This window comes from Eubalaena glacialis, chromosome 2 (assembly GCF_028564815.1).
Source record: "Eubalaena glacialis isolate mEubGla1 chromosome 2, mEubGla1.1.hap2.+ XY, whole genome shotgun sequence".
NCBI classification, from domain to species: Eukaryota; Metazoa; Chordata; class Mammalia; order Artiodactyla; family Balaenidae; genus Eubalaena; species Eubalaena glacialis.
In genome coordinates, this window is record NC_083717.1 from 123,668,737 (window position 1) to 123,680,584 (window position 11,848).

An 11,848-nucleotide genomic window follows, 5' to 3' on the forward strand; every position below is an offset into this window, starting at 1 on the left:
CAGCGTGTTTCTCCTTGGGTTTATCTTGTGTGGGACTCTCTGCGCTTCCTGGACTTGGGTGGCTATTTCCTTTCCCATGTTAGGGAAGTTTTCGATTATAATCTCTTCAAATATTTTCTCAGGTCCTTTCTCTCTCTCTTCTCCTTCTGGGACCCCTATAATGTGAATGTTGTTGTGTTTAATGTTGTCCCAGAGGTCTCTTAGGCTGTCTTCATTTCTTTTCATTCTTTTTCTTTATTGTGTTCCACGCAGTGAATTCCACCATTCTTTCTTCCAGGTCACTTATCCGTTCTTTTGCCCCAGTTATTCTTCTATTGATTCCTTCTAGTGTAGTTTTCATTCCAGTTATTGTATTGTTCATCTCTGTTTGTTTGTTCTTTAATTCTTCTAGGTCTTTGTTAAACATTTCTTGCATCTTCTCGATCTTTGCCTCCATTCTTCTTCCGAGGTCCTGGATCATCTTCACTATCATTATTCTGAATTCTTTTTCTGGAAGGGTGCCTATTTCCACTTCATTTAGTTGTTTTTCTGGGATTCTATCTTGTTCCTTCATCTGGTACATAGCCCTCTGCCTTTTCATGTTGTCTATCTTTCTGTGAGTGTGGTTTTTGTTCCACTGGCTGCAGGATTGTAGTTCTTCTTGCTTCTGCTGTCTGCCCTCTGGTGGATGAGGCTATCTAAGAGGCTTGTGTAGGTCTCCTGACGGGAGGGACTGGTGGTGGGTAGAGCTGGGTGTTTCTCTGGTAGGCAGAGCTCAGTAAAACTTTAATCTGCTTGACTGCTGATGGGTGGGGCTGAGTTTTCTCCCTGTTGGTTGTTTGGCCTGAGGCAACCCAACACTGGAGCCTATCTGGGCTCTTTCATCGGGCTAATGGCGGACTTTGAGAGGGCTCACACCAAGGAGTACTTCCCAGAATTTCTGCTGCCAGTGTCCTTGTCCCCATGGTGAGCTACAGCCACCCCCCTCCTCTGAAGGAGACCCTCCAACACTAGCAGGTAGGTCTGGTTCAGTCTCCCCTGGGTTCACTGCTCCTTCCCCTGGGTCCCGATGCACACACTACTTTGTGTGTGCCCTCCAAGAGTGGAGTCTCTGTTTCCCCCAGTCCTGTCAAAGTCCTGCAATGAAATCCCACTAGCCTTCAAAGTCTGATTCTCTTGGAATTCCTCCTCCCGTTGCCGGACCTCCGGGTTGGGAAGCCTGACGGGGGGCTCCGAACCTTCACTCCAGTCGGTCGACTTCTGTGGTATAAGTGTTCTCCAGTCACCCACCCAGCAGTTATGGGATTTGATTTTGCTGTGATTGCATCCCTCCTACCGTCTCATTGTGGCTTCTCCTTTGTCTTTGGATGTGAGGTATCTTTTTTGGTGAGTTCCAGTGTCTTCCTGTCAATTATTGTCTAGCAGCTAGTTGTGATTCTGGTGTTCTCGCAAGAGGGAGTGAAAGCATGTCCTTCTACTCCGCCATCTTCATTCAGACTCCTCTAATATACTTTTCAAATAGATATTTCCCTAGTAGGAAGTGTGCCTAGGTTTTACCAACTTTCCAAGTTTTTGGTGTTTGTTTAAAAAACTCTTAAGTGAACTGGTTGGCTTAACTTTAAGATCTGTGGTTTTCAGAAATTAATTTAAACAAATAATGCTGTTGATAATATACCAAATTTAACTCTTTCAAAGGCATTGTTGTCGAATTTTGGAACTGAACTAATCTAAATACATTAAACCAATTATCTCCATTCAAATGGTTTCTGTGGTCTCCAAAATTCATTCAAAGATTTGTTGTAATATCGAACTTTGCAAAGAATAAATCAAAAATCAGATGTTTAGAATTCTAAATATAGTGTCAATAAAAAAAATTAACCCCCCAAAAAACGTGGCCTAGCCTATGTTGCAAGTCAGTTTTAATTTTTATGATTTAACTGTGCATCTATGTTTCTAGCAAATGCAATCATATATATGTTTGGAAATCAAGTACTTTAAAAAAAACATATTTTATTTTTAGACCATGTTTTAGTTTCACAGCAAAATTGAGCAGAAGGTACAGAGATTTCTCATATACCTGCTGCCCCCAAGTATACCCAGTGTCCCTCACTATCAAGATCCTGCCCCAGAGTTGTACATTTGTTAAAATCAATGAACCAAAAGTGACGTATCACTATAACTCAAAGTCCATAGTTTACATTCAGGTTCTTTCTTGGGTGCTGTACATTCTATGGGTTTGCCAAATGTATAATAGTAGTATTCTCTATTATAGTATCATACAGATAGTTTCTTTTTTAATTTTTAAATTAAAATTATTTTGCATTTAAATTCGTAATACAATTTTTAAAGATTACTTTCCATTTACAGTTATTACAAAATATTTACTATATTCCCCATGTTGTACAATACATCCTTGAGCCTATCTTACACCCAATAATTTGTACCTCCCTCTCCTCCAGCCATATTTTGCCCCTCCCCCCGCTGGTAACTGCTAATTTGTTCTCCATATCTGTGAGTCTGCTTATTTTTAATTATATTCACTAGTTTGTTATATTTCTAAAATTCCACATATAAGTGATATCATACAGTATTTATCTTTCTCTGTTTGACTTATTTCACTTAGCATAATGTCCTCCAATTCCATCCATGTTGCTACAAATGGCAAAATTTTGTTCTTTTTCATGACTGAGTAGTATTCCATCTTCTTTATCCATTCATCTGTTGATGGACACTTAGGTTGCTTCCATATCTTGGCAATTATAAATAGTGCAGCTATGAACATTGAGGTGCATGTCTCTTCTCAAATTAGTGTTTTCTTTTTTTTTTTTTTTTTTTGGATGTGTACCTAAAAGTGAAATTGCTGGGTCATATGGTAGTTCTATTTTTAGTTTTTTGAGAAACCTCCATATTGTTTTCCACAGTGGCTGCACCAATTTACATTCTCACTAACAGTATCCCTTTTCTCCACATCCTCACCAACATTTGTTGTTTTCTTTTTGATGACAGCCATTCTGACAGATATGAGGAGATACCTCATTGTGGTTTTGATTAAGCATTTCCCTAGTGATTAGCAGCATTGAGCATCTTTTCATATGCCTGTTGGCCATCTGCATTTCCTCTTTGGAAAAAGGTCCATTCAATTCTTCTGCCCATATTTAAATTGGGTTGTTTGTTTTTCTTTTCTTGAGTTGAATGAGCTATTTATGTATGTTGGATATTAATCCCTTATTGATCATAACATTTGCGAATATTGGGTTGGCCAAAAAGTTCGTTTGGGTTAAACCTGAACGAACTTTTTGGCCAACCCATTTTCTCTCATTCAGTAGGCTGTTTGTTTTGTTGATGGTTTCCTTTGCTGTGCCAAAGCTTTTAAGTTTAATTAGGTCCCATTTGTTTATTTTTTGCTTTTATTTCCTTTAGGAGACAGATCCAAAAAACTATTGCTGTGATTTATGTCAAAGTGTGTTCTGCCTATATTTTCCTCTAGGAGTTTAATGGTATCCAGTCTTACATTTAGGTCTTTAATCTGTTTTGCATTTATTTTTGTACAAGGTGTTAGAGAATGTTCTAATTTCATTCGTTTACATTTAGCTGTCCAGTTTTCCCAGAACCACTTATTGAAGAGACTGTCTTTTCTCCATTGTATATTCTTGCCTCCTTTGTAGATCAATTGACCATAATTGTGTGGGTTTAATTCCGGGGTCTCTATTCTGTTCTGTTGATCTATGTGTCTGTTTTTGTGCCAGTACCATACTGTTTAGATGACTGTAGCTTTGTACTGTAGTCTGAAGTCAGGGAGTGTGATTCCTTCAGCTCTGTTCTTTCTCAAGATTGTTTTGGCTATTTGGGGTCTTTTGTGTTCCATACAAATTTTAAGATTATTTGTTCTAGTTCTGTGAAAAACGCCACTGGTAATTTGAGAGGGATTGCATTGAATCTGTAGATTGCCTTGGTAGTATGGTCATTTTGACAATATTGATTCTTCCAATCCAAGAACATGGTATATCTTTCCATCTGTTTGTGTCATCTATAATTTCTTTCGTCAGTGTCTTATGGTTTTTGGAGTACAGGTCTTTTGCCTCCTGAGGTAGGTTTATTCCTAGGTATTTTATTCTTTTTGATGTGATGGTATATGGAATTGTTTCCTTAACTTCCCTTTCTGATCTTTTGTTGTTAGAGTATAGAAATGCAACATATTTCTGTATATTAATTTTGTATCCTGCAACTTTACCGAATTCCTCGATGAGCTCTAATAGTTTCCTGGTGGCATCTTTAGGATTTTCTATGTATAGTATCATGTCATCTGCAAACAGTGACAATTTTACTTGTCCCTTTCCAATTTGTATTCCTTTTATTTCTTTTTCTTCTTTGACTGCCGTGGCTAGGACTTCCAAAACTATGTTGAATAAAAGTGGTGAGAGTGGACATCCTTATCTTTTTCCTCATCATAGAGGAAATGTTTTCAGCTTTTCACCATTGAGTATGAAGTTAGCTATGGGTTTGCCACATATGGCCTTTATTATGTTGAGGTATGTTCCCTCTGTGCCCACTTTCTAGAGAATTTCTATCATAAATGGATGTTGAATTTTGTCAAAAGCTTTTTCTGCATCTATTGAGATGATCATATGGTTTTTATTCTTCAATTTGTTAAGGTAGTTTATCACCTTGATTGATTTGCAGATATTGAAAAATACTTGCATCCCTTTAATAAATCCCACTTGATCATGGTACATGATCTTTTTTAATGTATTGTTGGATTCGGTTTGCTAGTATTTTGTTGAGGATTTTTACATTTATGTTCATCATTGATATTGGCTTGTAATTTTCTTTTTTTGTGATATCTTTGTCTGGTTTAGGTATCAAGGTGACGCTGGCCTTATAGAATGAGTTTGGGAGTGTTCCTCCCTATGCAAGTTATTTGGAATAGTTTCAGAAGGATAGGTGTTAACTCTTCTCTAAATATTTGGTAGAATTCACTTGTGAAGCCATCTGGTCCTGGACTTTTGTTGGGAGTTTTTAAATTAATGATGCAATTTCATTAATGGTAATTGGTCTATTCATATTTTCTATTTCTTCCCAGTTCAGTCTTTTAAGATTGTATCAATACCTTTCTAAGAATTTGTCCATTTCTTCTAGGTTTTCCATTTTATGGGTTTATAGTTGTTTGTAGTAGTCTCTTATTATGCTTTGTATATTTCTGGTGTTGACTGTAACTTCTCCGCTTTCATTTCTGATTTTATTGATCTGGGCCCTCTCCCTTTCTTTCTTGATGAGTTTGGCTAAATGATTATCTATTTTATTTATCTTTTCAAAGAACCAACTTTTAGCTTAGTCTCTATTCCATTTATTTCTGCTCTGATCTTTATGATTTTTTTCCATCTACTAACTTTGGGTTTTGTTTGTTCTTCTCTAGTTGCTTTAGGTATAAGGTTAAGTTGTTTATTTGAGGTGTTTCTTGTTTCCTGAGGTAAGCTTTTATCACTGTCAACTTCCCTCTTAGAACTGCTTTTGCTGCATCCCATAGGTTTTGGATCATGGAGTTTTCATGTTCATTTGTCTCTAGATATTTTTTATTTTCTTTTTAGTTTCTTCAATGATCCATTTATTTTTTAATAGCATATTTAGATTCCATGTTTTTGTATTTTCTGCAATTTTTTTCTTGTAGTTGATTTCTAGTCTTATAACACTGTGGTCAGAAAATATGCTTGATACAATTTCAATTTTCTTAAATTTACTGAGACGTGTTTTATGGCCTAGCATGTGATCTATCTTGGAGAATGTTCCATGTGCACTTGAAAAGAACGTGTATTCAGCTGTTTTCTGATGGAATGCTCTGTAAATATCAATTAAGGCCATTTAGTCTAATGTGTTATTTAAGGCCTGTGTTTCCTTTTTGATTTTTTGTCTGGATGATCCGTCCATTGATGTAAATGGGGTGTTAAAGTTCCCACTATTATCGTGTTACTGTCAATTTCTCCTTTTATGTTTGTTAATAATTTTCTTTCATATTGAGGTGCTCCTATTTTGGGTGCATATATATTTACATTTGTTATATCTTCTTCTTGGATTGATCCCTTGATCATTATGTCATGTCTTTCTTTATCTCTAATAACAGTCTTTATTTTAAAGTCTATTTTGTCTGATATAAGTATTGCTCCTCCAGCTTTCTTTTGATTTCCATTGCATGGAATAACTTTTTCCATCCCCTCACTTTCAGTCTGTATGTGTCTCTAGATCTGAAGTGAATCTCGTAGGCAGCATATATAGGGGTCTTGTCTTTGTATCCATTCAGCTGCTCTCTATCTTTTGGTTGGAGCATTCAGTCCTTTTACATTTAAAGTAATTATTGATATGTATGTTCTTATTTCCATTTTGTTAATTGTTTTGGATTTGTTTTTGTAGGTCTTTTTTTCCCCCTTTTTTTCTTCTTTAGTTCTCTTGTGATTTGATGTCTATTTTTAGTATTATGTTTAGATTCCTTTTTCTTTTTTGTGTGTATACCTATTACCTTTGGTTTGTAGTTACTATGAGGCTTTTGTATGCATATATATATACATATATATATGTATATATATGATTGTTTTAAGTTGCTGAACTCTTAATTTCAAATGCATTTTAAAACCTTGAACTTGTACTCCCCTCCCCTCATTATTACTGTTTTTGATGTCATCTTTTACATCTGATTGTTTGGTATATTCTTTAACTGCTTATTGTGGATACAGACAATTTTACTACTTTTGTCTTTTAACCTCCCTACTAGCTTTGTGTGTGGATGATTTCCTACCTTTACTGTATGTTTGCCTTTACCAGTGCAATTTTTCATTTTATAATTTTCTTGTTTCTAGTTGTGGCCTTTTATCCTTTTCACTTAGAGAAGTTCCTTTAACATTTTTGCAAAGCTTGGTTTGGTGGTACTGAACTGTTTTAGCTTTTGCTTGTCTGTAATGCTTTTGATTTCTTCATGAAATCTGAACAAGAGCCTTGCTGTGTATTCTTCGCTGTAGGTTTTTTCCTTTCATCACTTTAAATATAATGTGCCATTCCCTTATGGCCTGCAGAGTTTCTGGTGAAAAATCGGCTGATAGCCTTGTGCAAGTTCTCTTGTATGTTATTTGTTGCTTTTCCCTTGCTGCTTTTAGTATTTTCTCTTTTCCTTTAATTTTTGTCATTTTAATTACAATGTGTCTTGGTGCATTCCTCTTTGGGGCATCCTGTATGGGACTCAGCACGTTCTTGACTTGGGTGACTGTTTCCTTTTCAAGGTTAGGAAAGTTTTTAGCTAATAATAGTAATAATAATAATAACATAATAATATATATTATTATGTAATAATTATAATAATATGATAATAATAATTACTACTATATTTGTCTTCAAATATTTTTTCAGTTCCTTTCTGTCTCTCTTCTCCCTCTGGGACCCTTATAACGCAAATATTAATGCACTTGAAGTTGTCTCATTGACCTCTTAAACTGTCCTAATTTCTTTTCATTCTTTTTTCTTTTCATCGGCAGTGATTTCCACTACTCTGTCTTTCTGCTCACTGATCCATTTCTCAGTATCATTTAGTCTGATATTCCTGACTAAATGATAGGAATTGTTCCTTTTAGTGTATTTTGCATTTCACTTATTATATTCTTCATCTCTGTTTGGTTATTCTTTAAATTTTCTAACTCTTTGTTAAAAACTTCTAACTTCTCACTCTCTGCACCTGTTCTTCTCCCGAGTTCTTTGATCATCTTTATAATCATTACTCAGAACTCTTTCTTGAATAGATTGCCTATCTTTACTTCACTTAGTTCTTTTTCTGGGGTTTTATCTTGTTCCTTTGTCTGGAACATTCTCCTCTGCCACCTCATTTAATCTAAGTTGCTATTTGTATTTTTATGTATGTGGTAGGTCAGTTACGTTTCTCAACCTTGGAGAAGTGGGCTTCTATAGGAGACTCCTTATGTGTCCCAGCAGTGTACTCCACTTTCGTCACCCAAGCTATATGCTCTAGGGGTTCTCCTAAGAGGGCTGCGTATATCCTTCTGTTGTGGTGGGCTGACCATGTCTGCGGTCTGGTAGGCTTGGTTGGCCCCTAGCCTGGTTGTTTGTTAGGTCCTGACTTGTGCAAATGCTGCTGGCTGCTGTTTAGTGGGGCCTGGCCATGAGGCAGCTGGTTGAAGAACTCTAGAGGGCCCCAGGGTTAGTGCTGCCTCACTGATGGGTGGATTCAGGGCCCCTGAGACCCTGGAGCTGTTGCCCACCTACTGGAGGGTGAGGCCAGGTCCTGGGGTTTGTGCCAGACTACTGGCAGGCACAGCTGTTTCTTGGAGTCTGGCTGTGGGGCTCAGGGATCTCAGAGCTCATTCCAAATCATTTCTGGTGGGGGAGCTGGTTTCTGACACAGTTGGATATGAGGTCTGGGGTGTCCCAAAGCTTGTGCTAGCCTGCTAGTGGGCAGGGCCAGGACCCAGCTGGTTTCAGAGTAGGGTTTGGCCTGCTGTGGGTGGGCTGGATCCACAGGCTGCAGAATTATAGTTTTCTGGTGTCTGGTGTCTGTCCCCTGGTGGGTGAGGCTGGTCCAGACGCTAGTGCAGGCTTCCTGGAGGGAAGAGCCAGTGCCTGCCCACTGGTGGGTGGAGATTGGTCTTGAACCTCTGGTGGGTGAGCTGTGTCTAGGGGCAGTCTAGAGGTTGCTGTGTACTCAGGAAGTCTTTAGGCAGCCTCTCTGCTGATGGGTGGGGCTGTGTCCCCACCCAGTTTTTTGTTTGGCCTGAGGCGTCCCAGCACTGGTGCCTATAGGCTTCTGGGTGGGGCCAGGTTTGGTGCTAATAAACCAAGATGGCAGCTGCCAACAGCAGTGTTCACATGGTAGAACGTTCCTCAGTGTCTGCTACCACGTGTCTATGTCCCCAGCGTGAGCTACAGGCACCCCCCCCCCACCCCACCTCCTCTCCAGGAGACTCTCCAAGACCAGCAGGTAGGTCTGGCCCAGGCTCCTATCAAATTACTGCTTTTTCGGGACTTCCCTGGCGGTCCAGTGGTTAAGACTCCACGGTTCCACAGCAGGGGGCACAAATTTGATCCCTGGTTGGGGAACCTGCATGCCGTGTGGTGTGGCCAAAAAAAAAAATAGGGAACAAATTACTGCTTTTTCTTTGGGCCTTGGTGCCTATGAGATTTTGTGCGCACCATTTAAGAGCGAAGTCTCTGTTTCCCCCAGTCCTGTGGGGCTCCCGAAATTAAGCCCCGCTGGCCTTCAAAGCCAAATTCTTTGGGGCTCGTCTTCCCACTGCAGGACCTCTGGGCTGGGGAGCCTAAAGTAGGGCTCACAACTCTCACTCCTGCGGGAGAACCTCTGCAATATAATTATTCTTCAGTTCGTGCGTTGCCTGCCTGAGGGTAGGGGATTTGCTTATATTGCAAGTGCACTCCTCCTGTCTATCTTGCTGTGGTTCCTTCTTTATGTCTTTAGTTGTAGAAGAGCTTTTCTGCTATGTTCCAGTCTTTTTCATGGATGGTTCTTCTGCAGATAGTTGTGATTTTGGGGTGCTTGTGAGAGGAGGTGAAGTCAAGGTCTTTCTACTCCACCATCTTGGCCACTCTCCCAGAGTAGCTTCATTGCCCTAAAAATCCTCTGTGCTCCACGTATTCATCCCTCCCTCCCTCCTAATCCCTGGCAACTATTGATCCTTTTACTGTCTCCATAGTTTTGCCTTTTCCAGAATGTCGTATAGTTGGAATCATACAGTATATAGCCTTTTCAGTTGGCTTCTTTCACTTAGTAATATACATTTAAGTTTTCTCTATGTCTTTTCAGAGCTGCCTAGCTCATTTCTTTTTAGTGCTGAATAATATTTCATTGGCTGTACCACAGTTTATTTATCCATGCCCTTACTGAAGGGCATCTTGATTGTTTACAAGTTTTGATAATTAAGAATCAAACTGCTGTAAACATTCACATGCAGGTTTTTGTGTGGACGTGCATTTTCAGCTCTCTTTAGTAAATACTAATAAGGAAAATGGCTGTATCATATGGTAAGGGTATGTTAGTTTTGTAAGAAACTGCTAATTTGTCTTCCAAAGTGGCAATACCATTTTACAGTCTCGCCAGCAGTGAATGAGAATTCCTGTTATTTCTCATCTTACCAGAATTTGATGTTGGGTTTTGGATTTTCCTCATTCTAATAATAAGTGAGTAGTTGTATCTCGTTGTTTTAATTTGCAATTCCCTAATGACATATGATGTTGAGCATCTTGTCATATGCTTATTTGCCATCAGTATATCTTCTTTGGTGAAGTGTCTGTTTAGATCTTTTGCCATTTTTAATTTTTTTTATAGTTGAGTTCAGGTACTTCTTAGCAGTAAAATACAGTAATTCATTCTTGGAATGTGTTATTTCTAAATAGAAGTATAAAAAAAGTCTAATTAGGAACATTGACCCTTAGTAGGAAAAAAAATATATATCTATTTCCAAGTCCTGGAAATATTCTTTTTCTCCTAAGAGTTCTATGTGAATTTGTCCTATTAAGCAATAATCACTCTAATATCAATTACTTATGTAGGTGCTTTATCATTTTCAAAGCATGTCTACATAGGGTTGCCATGAAATTAAATGAGACAGCCTGTTTTTATCAGCAGTTATTCTCCCTTTTTTAAAAAAAATAGAGAAGCAGAATTTCAGGGGTTATATTGTTTCCCCAAAGTTCCAAAGCTGGTGTGCAGAGATGGGACTTCAAGTCGGACCTCTGACTCAGAATCTAACTGCTAGAAGAGGTTTAAAGAAGTTTACTTTTTTCAAGGAAGAAGAGATTATACTTTGTGAGGAATATGTAGGTTTTATGTTAGTGCTGTGAGCAGGCTTTCTTTACTAAAAATGCAATGGTAAATTTGAAAATCACCAAAACAGTACTCACCACTTGCTAAACATATGTGATTTTTATTTTCTACAATGAGGCATCATCTTGCCGTAGTTTTCTAGATGAGGCTTGTGGTTATCTGCACAAAATTATCTACCCAGTATGCCAATTATTTACTCAAGTCTTTCCTAGCTTCTTTGAAAAGTCTGCTTTATCACAAACTTCATTTCTAAAAATGTTTGAATTTCTTCAGTGGCACATCAATCTGTTTATTGACTCCTAGGTCAACCTTACACCGTTCTAATTATTATAATTTCAAAATGCATATTAAAAGAATGATATGTGTCCATATTATATAGAACTGTGACATCAGTAGTCTGTAGAATAAAGAGGTAATTTCCAAATCTTTCTAGTATTTGCCTCTATATGAAATAATGTGTTTCTGTGACTATTATAAAATTTTAGATAGTATCTATTGGCTTCCTGCTATGTATTGATTGCACTCCTTAAGCAAAATGATAATACTGGCATTTCAATATTTATTTTGCTTAATATTTCAGTCCGTGAAGCTGAGCATGTTTTTGAAAAAGTAAAACTGGTAAAAATGTTCAGACTTTATAAAATAAGATTAACAAATGAACGTAAGACACTTTAAGTATCAATATCCATATATATTTTATAAAATGTATCTCTGCTCCCTATGTCCCTATGACATTCTTTGATTTCAGCTCTCTCCTCCCTTCCCCCTCCAATCATGTCTTTAGAGTTAATTTTGATATGGCTGGAATTTGGGGGAGAATTTCAGCAGCTTCAACCATGTTGAACTGCCCTGTATAGAACTTTGTACACCTCCACCTCAGGAAAAGCCCTTTGCTTTATACTCTGCTCTAAATAGCAGCAGTTTTGATTTCTCTTTCAGATAACCCAGGAGGGTTGGTGTTACCTGTGGTCTAAATCCTTTCCTTCTCACTGGGGAGATTAGTTCTCTCCAGAGGGCTTCACTCAGCATGTCCATGTACAG